At 42.0% G+C, this 16,525-nt stretch overlaps 1 protein-coding gene across 1 annotated transcript in view; it reads left to right on the top strand.

Annotated features, from left to right (window-relative positions):
* LOC122797773 (microtubule-actin cross-linking factor 1-like) overlaps positions 1-16,525 on the top strand; it is an 899,011-nt gene that overhangs the window by 708,442 nt on the left and 174,044 nt on the right. The window lies entirely within an intron of this gene.

Below are 16,525 nucleotides of genomic sequence, written 5' to 3'. Positions count from 1 at the left end.
AGTCGGGAGTGTCCGAGAAGTATGTAAGAATGGTACAGGATATGTACGAGGGTAGTGTGACAGCGGTGAGGTCTGCGGTGGGAGTGACGGATGCGTTTAAGGTGGAGGTGGGATTACATCAAGGATCAGCACTGAGCCCTTTCTTATTTGCAATGGTGATGGACAGGTTGACAGACGAGATCAGACAGGAGTCCCCGTGGACTATGATGTTTGCAGATGACATTGTATGATGTTTGCAGATGACATTGTGATCTGTAGTGAGAGTAGTGAGAGTAGGGAACAGGTGGAGGAGACCCTGGAGAGGTGGATAAATGCTCTAGAGAGAAGAGGAATGAAGGTCAGCAGGACTAAGACAGAATATATGTGTGTGAATGAGAGGGAGGATAGAGGAATGGTGAGGATGCAGGGAGTAGAGGTGGCAAAGGTGGATGAGTTTAAATACTTGGGATCAACGGTTCAGAGTAATGGTGAGTGTGGAAGAGAGGTGAAGAAGAGATTATAGGCAGGATGGAGTGGGTGGAGAAGAGTGTCAGGAGTGATTTGTGACAGATGAGTACCAGTAAGAGTGAAAGGGAAGGTCTACAAGAGGGTAGTGAGACCAGCTATGTTATATGGGTTGGAGACAGTGGCATTGACAAAAAGGCAGGAGTCAAAGCTTGACATGGCAGAGTTGAAGATGTTAAGATTTGCACTGGGTGTGATGAGGATGGACAGGATTAGGAATAAGTATATTAGAGGCTCAGCCCAGGTTGGAAGGTTTGGAGACAAAGCCAGAAAGGCAAGATTACGTTGGTTTGGACATGTGCTGAGGAGGGATGCAGAGTATATTGGGAAAAAGATGCTAAGGATGAAGCTTCCAGGTAACAGGAAAAGAGGGAGGTCCAAGATAAGGTTTTTGGATGTGGTGAGAGAGGACATGCAGGTATTTGGTGTGACAGAGCAAGATGCAGTGGACAGGAAGAAATGGAAACAGTTGATCTGCTGTGCCGACCCCTAATGGGAGCAGCTGAAAGAAGAAGAAGATACAGCATTACAACAAAATAAGAATGCATTAGAGTTGGTACTTAGTTTTGTATTTACTAATAAGATTTTTTCTTTCCTAGCTTTCATATGTATTTTGTAGACTGAGTTTTCATGATTTTCAGAGGCATGACACAAACTAGAGAGAGGGACTCCACTAATACTGTAACACACTGCTTGTGTGACTTCCTTTAAACTGCACTTCACAAAGCTAGTGGTTGATTCCAAAGTTTTTTTCAGAAAAGTATACTGAGCTGGGAAATGCTTACTATTGAAGGTGTGTTTAGCATGAGGAGAAAAGGTGAATGCCATCTATAAAACGCAGTAATAATCAAAGAGAAACAATAATTCTAAGGAGAAATGTAATCACATCTTGGCCCATATCTGTTTTCCACTGAATGTTTCCTCAGTAATACCACTCAGTTTTATTCACAAACACTTCATAATACCTCAAGCCTGCTCTCTAACTGAACCATTTGAATTTTAATAATAACTCGTGCAAATTAATTTCTACAGCCATCATTGGTGTCATCCAGTCACCGGCAAGAACAGTTGACTTTGCACTCCTCGCCATCTTGTGTTTTCATCACCACCCTTAGTCCTGGGGAGTACATCTATCAACAACAAAACCAATCTTGATGGCAAAGGGAATCTCTACCTTCTCTGCATTTCTACTTTAACCTTTGTGGAGCTTACCCTATTAACAGTCACTCCACTGAATGTCTTATTGTACAAGGTAATTACTCCATTTATCCTCTCTCACTCTTCTTATCAATATCCATTTTACTAGATCAAATGCATTCTTGATATCCATTAAAACTGTCTTACTTCTTTCTATCTTAGCATCTCTACAAAGGCCATACAACCTAAGAAAAATGTTCAGTGGTTCTCTCATATCTGGTCTTTCACAAATCCCATTTGCCCTTTCTAAATGAACATGGATTTATCTTTTCTAACTCTTTGCTACAATTTTTTATAGATTTTTGCATTAGCGTTTTGTAGAAATATCAGTTGACATTCCATCCCTCTCACTCCCTTTCAGCAGCAGCAAGCCTGTGACCTGACCCACAGAGTCTGGTAAATCTTTGGATTCCAACACAGTCAAAAATTTTATTCAATCTTCCTACATTCTGTTGCTTTACAGTTTAAAAAAATCATTAGAGAAGTCAAGTTTGCCTCATATTTTAACTCCTTGTATGTAATCAGTACCTTATTTTGCTTCTTCCAACTTAATCTCACTTTCTAATGCTTCACTCTCCTCCCCTTTAGGGATGCCACTTCTGAATCTACTCCTAGTCACTACCCCCATCTTCATCTCGCTAAATAACTGTTTGTAATATTATGCAAAAAAAGTCTGCAGTTTCCTCATTCTTACTTAAACCATTTCCTTTATCATTGTTCATCACTTCCACCCACAATCTTATTTTCAATGGGCTTCCCATATATCCTGTCCAACTCCATTTCTGCCTTACTCACCAAAACACTCAGTATTGTTCATGTCATCTATTGTATACTGAACCTTCTCTGGCTGTCGCCTAACTTCCCATCTTCCCACTGTCTAAGCCATCTTTTTAACCCAGTTCTTCACATTTCCATCCCTCTCCTTCCTTAAAACTGCATTCCTTCCCATAAAACTTCTGTTGCACACTGACTTCACTTTTAGCGTAGTTTCTCTTCTCCTCTTCCCATGCTTCTATGAAGTTCACTCCACTGCATTCTTCCTTCTCCATTACCAGGTATGGAGTCTCTGTCTGTATATACACCGTCAGATTTGACATGGCTATATTTGGAGAGACATCATTCAGCAATGTTCACCTTCACCAGTTTGTCCATAGTATCACCAACTACTATGAATGTGTCTAGCGTGTTCATTTACCTATAGTCATTCCTTAAGAATGTATACATCTTATCTCCTTGAAGTATTCTTCCTGCATCTGTGACATCACACTTTTTCATCCATGCTCTCACTATCCTCTGATACCTTCCATCATACTCTCCTTTTCCAAATAGGCTGTCCTGTTCCGGATTAAGCACCATATTACAGTTGTTACCCATAACTACATTCACCCCACACACAGGCATCAAAGTCTGCAGTCTCTTAAAAAGGAAACTTATCAAATAACTCAGTGTCATTTTACTGGGGTCATAAATTATTTCCAAGACCCACTTAACCCATTCTTGTTTGCATTCTATCAGTAGCTACATACCACTCTCTTCTTAAATGTGACCTCACCTCAGCAACTTACCCCCTCCATTGTTTTCTTACCAATATTGCCATTCTGTGCTTCTTTCACTCATCTACTCAGTCCCCTTCCACATTGATGTACAATTTCCCACCTAACTTCCTTAAATATTTCATTTTAATCATTGTTTCCTGCATCATGGTTACATCTCCCTCTCCTTACCTTAATTTACTCCAAACCTTGTTCTCTTAACTGTGCTATTTATTCCCACATCATTTGTAGCAAAGAAAATGGTTTCCCTCTCCTGTATTATCCTTTTCCTTTCTAGCAAAGGTGCAGCTGGCTTACAAACCAGCACCCCACCCCTTCAGCTCTTCATGTGAAGAGCAAAAAAAAAAATGACTTCTGCAAAACTTGCAGGATGCTTCCTGCAGACAGTATTCGGTCTGTGCCACCCCCTCCCACAAACTCTTCAAGTCTTCAAGTGAAGACCAAGACTAAAAAAAAAAAAAAAACACCCACCCTTTTACTGGCACACCAACCAGGTGGCCAGATACAGGACATGTCTGCCCCTCCTGCCCCAACCATTCAAGTTCTGCTTCTGTGTCCTGTGCCCAGCCTTCCTTCCTTACACTATAGTAGGGGTCTGCAACCTGTGGCTCTGGAGCCACATGTGGCGCTTCAACCCTGCTGTAGTGGTTCCTTGTACCTCTGAGGATTAATGGCCACTCTGCCGCACAACACACACACACACACACACACACACACACACACACACACACACACACATAGATCAAGCAATCCCAACACAGGAACACAATTATAGATGGATGTTAGGTATTGCTCTTATACACATAGTTCTTTTATATTTAGTATAACTAGATATGAAACCCTATATGCTCTGTTATCTTCATTTTAGGGGTCAAATAGCTGTTGTGGCTCCCGATGAATTTAACTTGGTGGGAGAGGGCTCAGAAATGGCTCTTTGGATAGTGAGGGTTGCAGACCCCTGCACTATAGTAAAAAAAAAGCAAATTAATAATTTATTTTTTTTCTTTTAAACTGCAGCAAACTGTTTGCTACAAATGCAGCAATGCAGCAAGCAATTACTACAGTTTATACCCTGCACACAGTGCTAGGGTGCTCCAGTTTTACTTTAAAAAAAAAAAAGAAAAACTTTTCTCTTTTAACCTTTAGCAAGCAGTTGCTGCAGTTTATATCCCGCACAGAGTTCTACAGTGCTCAGGTTTTAATTAAAAAAAAAGATTTTTTTTTTTACATTTAAACTAAAGCAAACTGCTTGTTACAATGTAGCAAGTAGTTGCTTAGGTTAGACCACACATAGAACACTACAACAATCAGGTTTGACCACAAATGAAATAACGGCTTTTAAAAAACAATATTGCACTAAGAGCAATCAGAATGATGGATGGCCAATCAGATCGCACCCTCTAACACTTTATGCTTGGGGCAGTTGCCTCTTTCACCCTGACCTACATATATACTACTGCTTTCTAGCTTCTTTCTGTAGGTTGGGGTCAAAGATCCTTTGCTGCCAAGTACCAATACCCAACCCCATTCTGCCTAAGACTGCATAGCATTCCACTTCCTTTGGACTCCCATATAACATTCACACTCAGATCCCACCTTTTCCAACCCCCCCCCCCGCCCTATGTCCCTGACTGTGCTCCATATAACTCACGGCAGACATGTTAGACAGACTGGTTAGCAGGACTAGTTCAGAGAGAATGGGAGTGTACTTCCAATGCTATTCATCCATCCTGTGGGGAAGGTGGTAGCTGAACTTGTTGCACTGGTGATAATGCAGGAGTGTAATTGTATAACCAGCAGCAAGGAACTTAGTGTGTATGTGGTACAAAGCAGGATACCACTCTGTCAGGGCACTCGACATGTGTGGCAGTACATATGAGCCTCACAAATTCACCCCACTGAGTAGCATGTAAACAACAGGGAGAGGGATTAGGACAGTCCAGAGGATCTGCAGTCTATCTCCCTCTCAAACATCCCCATTGATCAACAAATAGACTTAAAAGGCTTACTAGTCAGGGAGTAAATGGACTGAAGGTACTCTTGCCAAGACGATTGAAGCTTGGCTCTTTCCCCACATTGGAACAAATCAGCCAATGGAGTACAGGAAGGGAAAGCTATTGGGCCAGTCCTACAGAATCAGTATAACATATTTTCCCTAAGACCTCTATTCTTCCCTTCCCAATGCCACTCAGGTCTAATACCCACACCTTTGTGTTGGTCTCTCTAAACCCCCTACACATTCCTTATACTTCTTCAAATCCCCACCCACCCCGACCCACAGTTTTTGGCATTACTCCATCATTACCTATGAACTTTAATGATTGCACACTTCCTTTACCTTGTCCCTACCCACCTTCCACCTGCAAAATGTATCCCTTTCTGCACCCCCTGTTCACCTGTTTCCTTTCCTCCTAGCCTTCATCTACTATATCTCTCCCAACTGCTGAAGATGACCTGTGCATGGGTGTCTGACACTAATATGCTAGCAGTATTCCGATGTTACCCTTTCCATACACTCCTTGCCCATTTCCTCTATTGCTCATAGTAAAAACATAGAATCTATATTAGTTATACTGGCATTATTTAGATCAAACACAAGAGTTTTACTAAATTACAAAATTATTAGCTAATACTTATTAATAACATAACCTATAAGCCCAGTTTCTTTCAGTGCTGGCCATCCCTATTTCTGCTTTTGTCTACTTAATCTTATAGCATCCCCCAACGTCTTTGTTCATTTCTCCCCTCCAAAGCCTTCCCCGTCTCTGTTTTCATAGTTGTTTCACTGTTGTCTCCCCCACTCCCTCTGTTCCCTCTTTTGTTTTCATTTCTTTTATTTTTATTTTATCACGTATTGACCCTATAAGTACACTGGCCCAAGGGTCCTCTTCAGAAACAACCCTAGCTTTACTGCACACAGCAGCATTTCATTGCCTTATTACAAACCATAAAAAACATTAAACATACAGCAATGAATATATAGTTCAAAACAAAATATTCAAATAATTTAGTTATACACAGTCTTTGCAATATAACATTCTTTTATCCCACAGTCCTAGGTGGAGAGAGCTCCTTTTTGTTATGTTTGTATAAACTGTATAAATAAATTCCATACATTTAATCCAAATTTGCAAAGACCTAATTTGAGGTTTCTTACAGTCACTGGAAAATAGCACCAACCTCTTGAAAGCTTTTCTGTAGCTTGCCATGTTCATCTGCTGTCACCATTAGACCAGTAGGTATACTTTTGTTTCATCTCAGCTTTATTCACATCTCTGCCGTCTTCATCTCTCAGCCCTCTCTGACTCATCTTCCTCATCTTCTTTTGATACTTAAGATAAAAACATAAAGACATCAGTTCTTACTAAATCCTTGTAATTTTGCTGCTGCTGAAGTTCTATGGAAAATGTAGTAGTTTTTCATGACCAAGGGATGTGTTTATGTATAATGTGCACTGGTCACTTTAAAAGTGGGATATATAGACAAATTTTGAAACTCGATTGTTTAATTGTTTAGTATAGTTAAGCTTTAGAATTTGATATGTTGATATTCCTTGAAGGCGAAATGCCAAGGATCCAGGATTGAAGCTGTTTGGTACTTCATATCTGTGTATACCTTTTGGAATTATTAAATCCTTATGCCCCAGCACATCCCCACTATTCTTACCCTTGTGCTTCGGTCTCCCCTCTTGTTCTTCCACCTTTCTGCCACTATATTCCTCACATCTTCCTTCTTTCCCATTCATTGAACTCTGTGTTTGCCTTCTTACACCTTCACAGTATCCTGGCCCCCTCTCTCGCCCAGTAAACTTGGTCTGGGTCCTCATCTTCCTTATTTTGTCCTCTATCCAATATGGCCTCTGAATGAGCAACTTGCTTTCTAGCCACCCCCTCCTACTCCAGCCTCTGTTATTTTTTGAAACCACCTTAGTTATTTTTCTTCATACTCATTCTCTCCCTGTTCAGTAGCTCTAGTCACACCCTCTTTTACTGAGATTGCCAATCAAAAGATAGCATTCCTGTTGCTCTTTCCCTTCTGTTGACTAGGATATTCATGGCTTCCTGTCTTCCTGCTCACTGCTTGTGTGAAATTGTTGGGTCCAGCATCAATCACATGGTCCTCCAAAAGCAGTGGTGTCTCATCTGGTAAATTTGTTTTATATTCTCCTCCCCTTCCAAGCCATCCCAGTTCCAGCTTGTCTGACTATGCCAACAAAACCTCTGTCCATGAATTATGTTATTAGATATCTTCCTACTTCTAAAAAGCTCCATGAAGCGATTTTCTAAAATCATCATTTTGTTTTCCAGAAGCATGACACCTCTTTTCAGTCTATCCTCCAGCAATCTCTGAATCAGTTATTATAAATATATTTCCAATTATACAATGACGGTGAAAAGGGGAAAAAAACTATGATTTCATTTTTCTTGTTAAATACTTTAAGTTGCCTATGTTTTAACAATGTTTATTTGAACTTTTAATCCATTTTGCTAATTTTACTATTAAAAACACTGGTTGTAATAGAATCACACCCTCTGTTTAAAAAAGCGGTAAACAGATCACCAGTGTTACAAACTCACAATCAAACTGATAATGAAGGGAAGAGCCTCTAGCAATAAACCCAATCAAGTTGACATAAAAAATGTCATGAAAGGCAACTCAAAAACTTCATTAGACACATATGTAACAGGTTGGGTGAGCTTGCAGATTTAACAGACCTGGATGAAGAAATTATAAAAAGAGAGATTTCCATAGGTTCATAGGCTTGTAGGTGTTTACTAGACTAATGATACCAATGGCCTTTTAAGGCTAGCCATGCATCCCAAATCTCTGACACGTTCTGATACCCTTCATAAGTGTAAACATGAGCCTGGGAGATGAACCATTTACAGTTACCTGTGTCCATTAGAAACATAGGTGCCAAACCAAGGATGAATTTCCGGTTTCACACCAGTTGTGCAAGTTGCACTTAAATTGGGTTAGGGAGGAACTCTGCTTCACATGGATGGGGAGCCTGCTCCATATAACAGGTAGTCTCTGGGATACATACCTATTGCTCCAACAGATCCTATTTATATCACAGGCAAGGTTTAAGTCTTTAGAACTGGTAATTCTTTTGCTGTTTGTTTTGTGGATATGCAGGAGGTCCATCAGAGTGGGGTCTGACAATGTCCTGTTTGCCAGGCATAGATCTCCCCTCAAAAGCCTGTAGGAGACAGAATGCAAGGAGAGGGCCTTGAGGTGGTCTGCACAGAACGTTTTACTTATGCCCTGCATTCTTTTAGTGAGGAACCTCTGTGGATGTTCTAATTGTTGGATATGCCTGGTTAAGTACATATCAACGGGGGCAGTGTACTCAGTGATAGGCTCATAGGTTCATAGGTTGATACTAGGCTATCTGCCCTAGGGCATTTATAAGCCTAGCCAGAGTGTGTTTGGCTTTCACCACTCTTTTAGATTAGTTGACTGTGCCTCTGTATAGTAGGTCACAGAAGGTAGCCCTTTTAAAGGTTAGTTTACTGTACCTCTGTCAAGCAGGGACACAGAAGAGATCCCAGAGGTAAACTTACGATCTCCCATCCACTCGTCAAGATTTCTCTTGAAGAGGGTCAGTGAGGGGCTCTGCCTAACATGGATTGGGATTTTGTTCCAGATTGAGGGGAGCCTCTGGGATATGAATCTGTCCCTCCAGCATGTCCTATTTATTTCTGTGCTGAGGTTCAAGTCCCTGGAGCGTGTAGCTCTAAGGGATTTGGATTTCCTGAGGTGAAGCATGTCCATTAATTCTGGGTTGGACATGGCTTTATACGGTCAGACACAGATTGCCTCTGAGTAGGCGGTACGGAACTGAGTAGAGCTGGAGTTTCTTTAGCTGAACTCCATAGGGCATCTGTTTGAGCCCCTTGATCTTCTTGGTGAGATACTTTTGGGGTCTTTCCAGTTGCTGAAGGTGTCGGGCAAGTTACACCCCAAATGGGGCATTGTACTCAATTATGGGACTGATAAATGATGAGTAGAGGGGCACAATGACCTCTCTTGATCTAGATGTGAACCCTTTCATGATAAGGTGGGCTATATAGAAGGTCTTTCTAACCACTTTGGCAACGTGATTGTCAAAGGAGAGATTGCTATCTACTTGGGTCCTGAAGTCCCTAATTACTTCTTCTGTACTTAATGGATTACCACCTATGTGGTAATTTGTGGGCACTTTGTTTTTCCCAAAGGGGGTGACTATGCACTTTTTGGCATTTAGCTTTAGGCCATGGCTCTGGCACCAGTTATCCGTCTCTGTGAGACCCTTTTGGAGGATGCTTGTGTCAGCCAGAGAGTTGATTACAGCACCCGGTTTGCAGTCATCTGCGAACTTGGTCAGCCATAGTCCACCCGTGTTAGCCTGTACCTCGGAGAAATATATACCAAACAAGAGAGGTCCCAGGACTGAGCCTTGTGGGACACCACTTGTAACTGGTTTAGAGTCTGACATGGCACCTGCTATTCTGACCATGTGGGTTCTATCCCTGAGCCAGTTTGCAACCCATCTTGTGACATAGGGGTTGATATTTAAGCTGGTGAGCTTATTTATGATGCCTGAGTAATGTGTCGAAGGCTTTTGCGAGGTCCAGGTAGGCTGTGTGGACTACCTTCCCTTCATCTATGGCTTTGGTAACTGTTTCAAAGAAGTCAACCAGGTTCAAAAGGCAAGATCTGCCCTTAAGGAAGCTGAATTGGGTAGGATTCTGTATCTGGAGGTTCCCAATGTCTTTGTTTACGATTTCCATGATGATACGCTCCATAGCTTTGCAGACCAGGCTAGTCAGGCTTATAAGGCAATAGTTTCCGGGGTCTGTTGTGGCACCACCTTTGTGGAGTGGGATCACTGTTGCTGTACGCCATTCCTTGGGTACATATCCTGTAGTAAGGCTGAGATTGAACAGTGACTTTATATGAGGGTTTAGTTCTTCTTGGAGCTCGTGTAAGACACAGCCCGGGACACCGTCTGGTCCCATTGATGCTGTATTTTTTGTGTTGGAGAGGGCAGCTCTCAACTGTGCATCTGTGATCTCAGGTAGGCTACACTCTGTTGGGATAGACATTTGCTCTTTTGGGGGGGAAGGGGGAGAGAAGTTTGCACTGAACCTTTCTGCCAGGATGTTGGCAATGTCTGTGGATTCAGTGTATTTTTTGTCATTTTGTACTAACTCAGAGCATATCTGGGAGTTGCCTCCCAGGTTTCTGACATAACTAAAGAAGGCCTTGTGATTATCTTTAGTGTCTTGTGCAATTTTTCTTTCGAAGCTGGCCTTAGATGATTTTATGAGGGATCGTAGTTGCTTGCTAGCACTGATCAGTGACGCCTTCCCTTTTTGGGATTTTGCTCTGTCATGTAGTAGCTTTCTCCTTCCGTTGTATAGCTTATTTATGGCCAGGGTCCACCAGACAGGTCTCCTGCCTTTGGAGGAGTAAGTCTTGGTTTTATTTGGGATAGCATGCTCCATGCATTCCTGTAGGGGTCCATAGAATGCTTTTGTAAAGGATTCTGCATTTTGGGCCATATTTTCCACTGGCCCGAGGGCTTTGAAGGATTCCACTTCAGTTTTGAGAAGTGTGAAGTTTGCCTTTGAGAAATTCTTCACCATGGTTTCCTCAGCTAGGGGTGGGGATGGAATATGGATGTCCAGTGAGATTTGTTTATGGTCTGATCTTACCAATGAGGGGTATACCTCTGGTGTGGGACATAGAGACCCCATGTTGATGATGACCAGATCCAATATGTTTTCCCCTCTTGTGGGAGTGGTGACCAGTTGTTCCATAACATTTGAGTTTATAAATTCTAGGAACCATTGGGCAAGGTTGTTTGGGCTTGAGTAGTTTTCCCAATCGATGTTTGGGTAGTTGAAGTCACCCAATATAATAGTGTTTGGAGAGACCTTCATATTCTCCAGTGTTCTCAGGAAAGGCGAGTGAGGTTCCTGTGTTTGGGAGGGTGGTCTGTAGCAGGCTACAAACTGAAAGGCAGTTTTTCCCACTGTTAGTTGCACATGGATGGTCTCCGATGCTTTGTGCAGTGCCACTAACCTGGAGGTGTGGGTATCTTTGATAAATATGGATACTCCCCCTCCATTTGTGGTTCGGTCTGAGTTTTGGGGTTGGAAAGCATGGTAAGAAGTATAACCTGTTAGTGCTGGGGTGCTCTCAGGAGCCTTGAACCAGGTTTCTGTTACTGCACAGATATCGATATTCTCCATACTGAGGAGAGTCTCGAGTGCATGCATCTTGAGGTTTAGACTTCTGGCGTTGAGCAGCATTACCCTTAGTTTTTTTTCTTTGTGTTGTCTATGGGGGTGGGTTTGTCTTTTGAGCCTTGCCTAAAAAAGGCACTATGGGGGAGGCAAGAGCCTTTGCCAGTATTCGAAAACCCAGGGGTGACAGGTGCAAGCCGTCCCTAGCGAAGCAACGTGGCTTGTCGAGCATGTCATCACTGGGTCCCCTTTGAATGACACCAATACTTTAGCCAATTGTTAAAATTGATCATTTTGTCTTTATACTGTGGTTTCATTCTTGGTAAGGGGAAGATGCTACTCAAGGTCAGGGTCATACCAGCCTGGGCTACATGATCAAAGAGCTCCTGTACGTCTTTTTTCATGTAGTCCAAGGAGGTACGTCTCAGGTCATTCATACCAGCATGGACAATGATGGAGTCATATTTGTACTTGCTTTGGAATGACCTGAGTGCTTGTGTTATGTGGCGGATCTTGTCACCCGACAGGCAGCTTACAGTAACCTTCTCCTTGTTCAGCCTGGTGAGTGGGATGTCAGTGTGTCTGACAATAGAGTCACCTATTACAAGTGTATTAGGTGTGTTGTTTAACCTTAAGGGCTGTGACTGTGTGGCACACTGACTTTGTGAGCTATGTGCTAGGTGGATATTGTTTCATGGTAGGTGTTGCTTGGATGTCTGCTTTGGAGGTCTCTGCTGCTTAGGCAGATTTTTATTTAGAGCCTCCAAGTATGTTTTTGTGTGTTTATGTGTTTGGTTTGCTGATGCAATAGGTCTATGTGAGACTGGATTTGTGCTGTGTGTGATTACCTTCTCCTCCTGACAGGCTGTGCCAGTACTGGGTTGAGAGAGTTTAGCCTCCAGCTTGGCTATATAGTTGCCTCTCTCACATATATTTGAGCTTGTTGGGAGGAGGAGAGGGTGGTCTGTATACATAAGGCAGTTGTAACATTGCCTCAAGATTCCCAGATTCACCAGCTGGACTGGAGAGTAAACTCAAAACTGACCTTTGGATATGCCTGAATAATATAGGGAACTACTTATTGACTAATCAGAAAGAACCAATAGGGAGCAAGTGCTTTGAAGGAGTATAAGAGGATGTAGTGCTTTAGTTTGTGTTTACCTATGAGTTTACTTATATGAGCAAGTGCAGGGCTTTAGAATGAAAATAGAGTGCTTAATTAGAGATGTAGAGCAGTTCTAAGGGAAAAAGTGAATCGGTCTGATGAATGCCGAATACAGTGGAACAATGACTTCCCTGGACTTAGATGCCATTCCATTGTTTATAAGTTGTGAAACATAAAATGATTTCCTCACCACTGCAGACACATGACGGTCAAAGGCCAGATTACTATCTATGTGTGTCCCTAAGTCCCTGACTACTGGGTCAACTCTAAGGGGTGTGTTGTCAATATGATAGTTACCAGGGATGTATGACTTCCCAAAGGTTACTATTGTGCATTTCTTGGTATTTAGTTTTAGTCCATGGCTCTGACACCAGTTGTTTGCCTATGTCAGCCCCTCCTGGAGAACATTTGTGTCAGTGTGACATTCAATGACAGCTCCTAATTTGCATTCATCTGAAATTTAGTTAGCCAGCGACCACTGACATCGGACTTGACTTTTGAGAAGTAAATGCCAAAAAGGACTGATCCTTGAGGGACTCCACTTATGACTGGCCTCCTTGTAGAGGTGGACTCCCGATTCTAACTTCCTGGGTCCTATCTTTCAGCCAGTTGGCTATCCACTGTGTGGCATATGGGTTTGTTCCTAACCTCTTGAGTTTCTCAACAATGCCCATATGGGGTATTGTGTCAAATGCCTTTGCCAGGTCAAGGTAGGCATTGTGAATCATTTTGCCCTCATCCATTGCTTTGGTGACCTTCTCAAAGAAGTCCACCAGGTTGAGCAGACCATTCCAGAAATCTATACAAGAGGGCTTATCAAGACCAATAAAGCTGATGTCTAGGTCAAGATAGCCTCACAGACAAAAGACAAATGTATGGTCTTCTTCAGTTATGCCAGAATCCTCAAAGACAGCACACAACTGGTGGGTAATGGCACCACATTCACAGAGCCAGGTGATATAGTGAATCTAGTGGTTGACAAATTCACTTCCAACTTAACCTCCCCAGTTCACCCCAGCTACCCCCCCAGAAAATACCTTCAAACATAACCCCACCAACTATAAATAGGTAGCAGGTCCTGGCTGCACTAGCTAAGGCAAAGAACACAGCATCATTGAGACGTGATAATATCCCAGGATGCCTCCTGAATAGCCTAAAATATGATCTGTCAAGGCCATTGGAGTCAATATTTAACTGTAGTTTCAGAACAGGCTTTGTACCACAAGAATGGAGGACTGCAACAGTCATCCCTCTTCATAAGGGTGGACCATCAAAAGACCCCAGAAACTATAGACCCATTAGTCTGACGAGTCTCAAATGCAAAGCCATGAACTGAATTATCATGGAAATTATCAACAGAGTCACAGGAAACCTTCAGATGCTGGATCCAACACAGGTAAGTTTTGTCAAGGGAGGATCTTGCCTACTAAACCTTGTGGTCTTCTTTTGGAAGGTCATCAAGGCAATGGATAAGGGTAAAATGGTTCATACTGCCTACCTTGACCTGGCTAAGGCATTTGACACAATATCCCACTCAGGCATTGTAAACAGCTGTATGTAACTGGGCATAACCCCCTATATAACATGCTGGATAGCCAGCTGGCTCACAGATGGGACCCAGGAAGTTGAAAATGGTGAAACCCACTCCACTACAAGACCAGTCACCAGCAGAGTCCCTCAGAGATCAGTCCTGTGACCACTCCTCTTTGGCATTTATTTCTTGAAAGTCAAGGCCAATGTCAAGGGCCTCTGGCCTGACTAAGTTTGCAGGTGATTATTAGTTAGGATCAATTATAGAATCCTCCCACGACACTAACATCTTACAAGAGGGTCTAACACAGACATATGACTGATGCCAAAGCCACAGCTTAAAACTCAGAGCCAACAAAAGCATAATAGTACTTTTTGGGAAGTTGGATACCCCAGGAAACTATGTCATTGACAAAACACCCCTAAGAATTGACCCAGTAGTCAGGGATTTAGGTACTCATGTAAAAAGTAACCTAGCCTTCAACCAACATATGCCCAAGGTAGTAAATAAATCATTTTGTCACTCAACTTATAACTAGAAGCATGGCATCAAGGAAGGTCATTGTGCCACTGTATCCCTCATCAGACCCATCATTGAGTATAATGCCTCCTTTGTTATGTATCTGACCAAACACATGCAGCAACTGGAGCATCCTCAAAGGTTCCTTACAAAAAGAATACAGAGCATAAACACAATGTCCTACATGGATTACCTTGAAGCCGTGTCTCTATACTCTGTTTCCTACAGACTAGTGAGAGGCAATGTATTCTTGGCATACAAGGCATCCTCGGATCCAGCCTTGATGAATCTTTTGCTTATCTGCAAAATGAACAGCATCAGAACTACTAGATCCAAAGACCTGAATGTTGCTTATGACATAAATTGGACATGTTGGAGATACAGATATTTATCTCAGAGAATTCCAATTCTCTGAAATAGGCTCCCCATCCATATGAAACAGAGTCCTTTCCTAACCCTACTCAACAGTAACCTGGACGAGTGGATGGGAAATTGGAAATTCACCCCTGGTCTAGTGCTTATGCCTCTGATGGATAGAGGCAGTCAGTAAACCATGTCCCAACTAAAATTCATCCCTTATATAAATGTCTAAGATACAAAAATGTGTGGGATGCTTTTGGGTTGCATGGCTAGTTTTATAAATGCCTTTGCAGCCATTAACCTGGTATACATGTATTAACTTATGAACACATCAAAGCTTCACTGGACTCTAGAGAGAAAAATCCAGCTACATCAGAACTTCACTTAATACGTGCTACTGAAACACTGTATTAAATGTAATCATTTAATGAAGTAAACTTCTTCACCACTACATGAAAATGAATTATACAGTTTGCCATTATTTTTCTCATATTGCTAAGATTTCAAAACAAAAGTATAAATGCTGCTGGTGGCATGATATTTCTAAACTTTGAATCAGCATGTGTCCACTGAGATGAGGAAATCCTTCTCTATTGTATGGCTCATTAGGGATTGCTTCCGGGTCCAAGGATGTGATTATCCCCTTTACTTGGCGCTCATAAGGCCAGTCATTGGGTAATGCCCCCTTTGGCATGTATTTCTTCAGGCACATAAAGCAGCTGGAATACCTTACAGAAAGGAAAGGAAAGTAGGCATAAACAATTTGCCCTACATGGACTGCCTGAAAGCCTTGTCACTATATTCAGTATCATACGGACTATTAAAAGGCGACCTTATTCTGGCAGACAAGACACTCTGTGACCCAATGCTGGTGACTCTGCTACACAATAACAAGTCAAAAGGCATTAACAATACTCAGTGTGGGAATCTAAATCTTTTTTGCAACATTAACAGAACAGTTTGGAGGGACAGTTATATCTCACAAAGGATACAATTGCTCTGGAACAAACTCCCTATCGATGTAAAACAAAGGTAATTCCAATCCAAATTCAAGTGCAGTGTGGATCTATGGATGGGTAAGAGGACATTTACCCCAGGGCTACTACTTGTACTACTAATGGCAGAGGCAGCTCCTAAAACACACAATTTGGAGCCTCTCAAAATATCTATAGCATGATCCCAGTTATTACCACTGGAGATAATACAAATATAGTCATTGAACAGGTAAGGTTAATATAATCTCTAAACAAACAAGGTAATTCCAAATACTAAATAGAAAATGTGACTAGTCTTAAAATGACCCACAAAGACAGACAACCTAGGACTAACCTGTGAACATATAAATATTTAACAATAGCACACTAGTTGGTCACAGCAATCTGTTTGCCCATTGTATATCCAGCATTACTCACAAGAATAAGTCCAGCAGATTGTTAGACAGAATAAAACTTCAGTGTTC

The sequence above is a fragment of the Protopterus annectens genome, chromosome 3.part1 (assembly GCF_019279795.1).
Source record: "Protopterus annectens isolate FY-2018-M chromosome 3.part1, PAN1.0, whole genome shotgun sequence".
In the NCBI taxonomy this organism is placed as follows: Eukaryota; Metazoa; Chordata; order Ceratodontiformes; family Protopteridae; genus Protopterus; species Protopterus annectens.
Note: the sequence above shows the minus strand (reverse complement) of the source record. Positions and strands in the feature narration are given on the sequence as shown.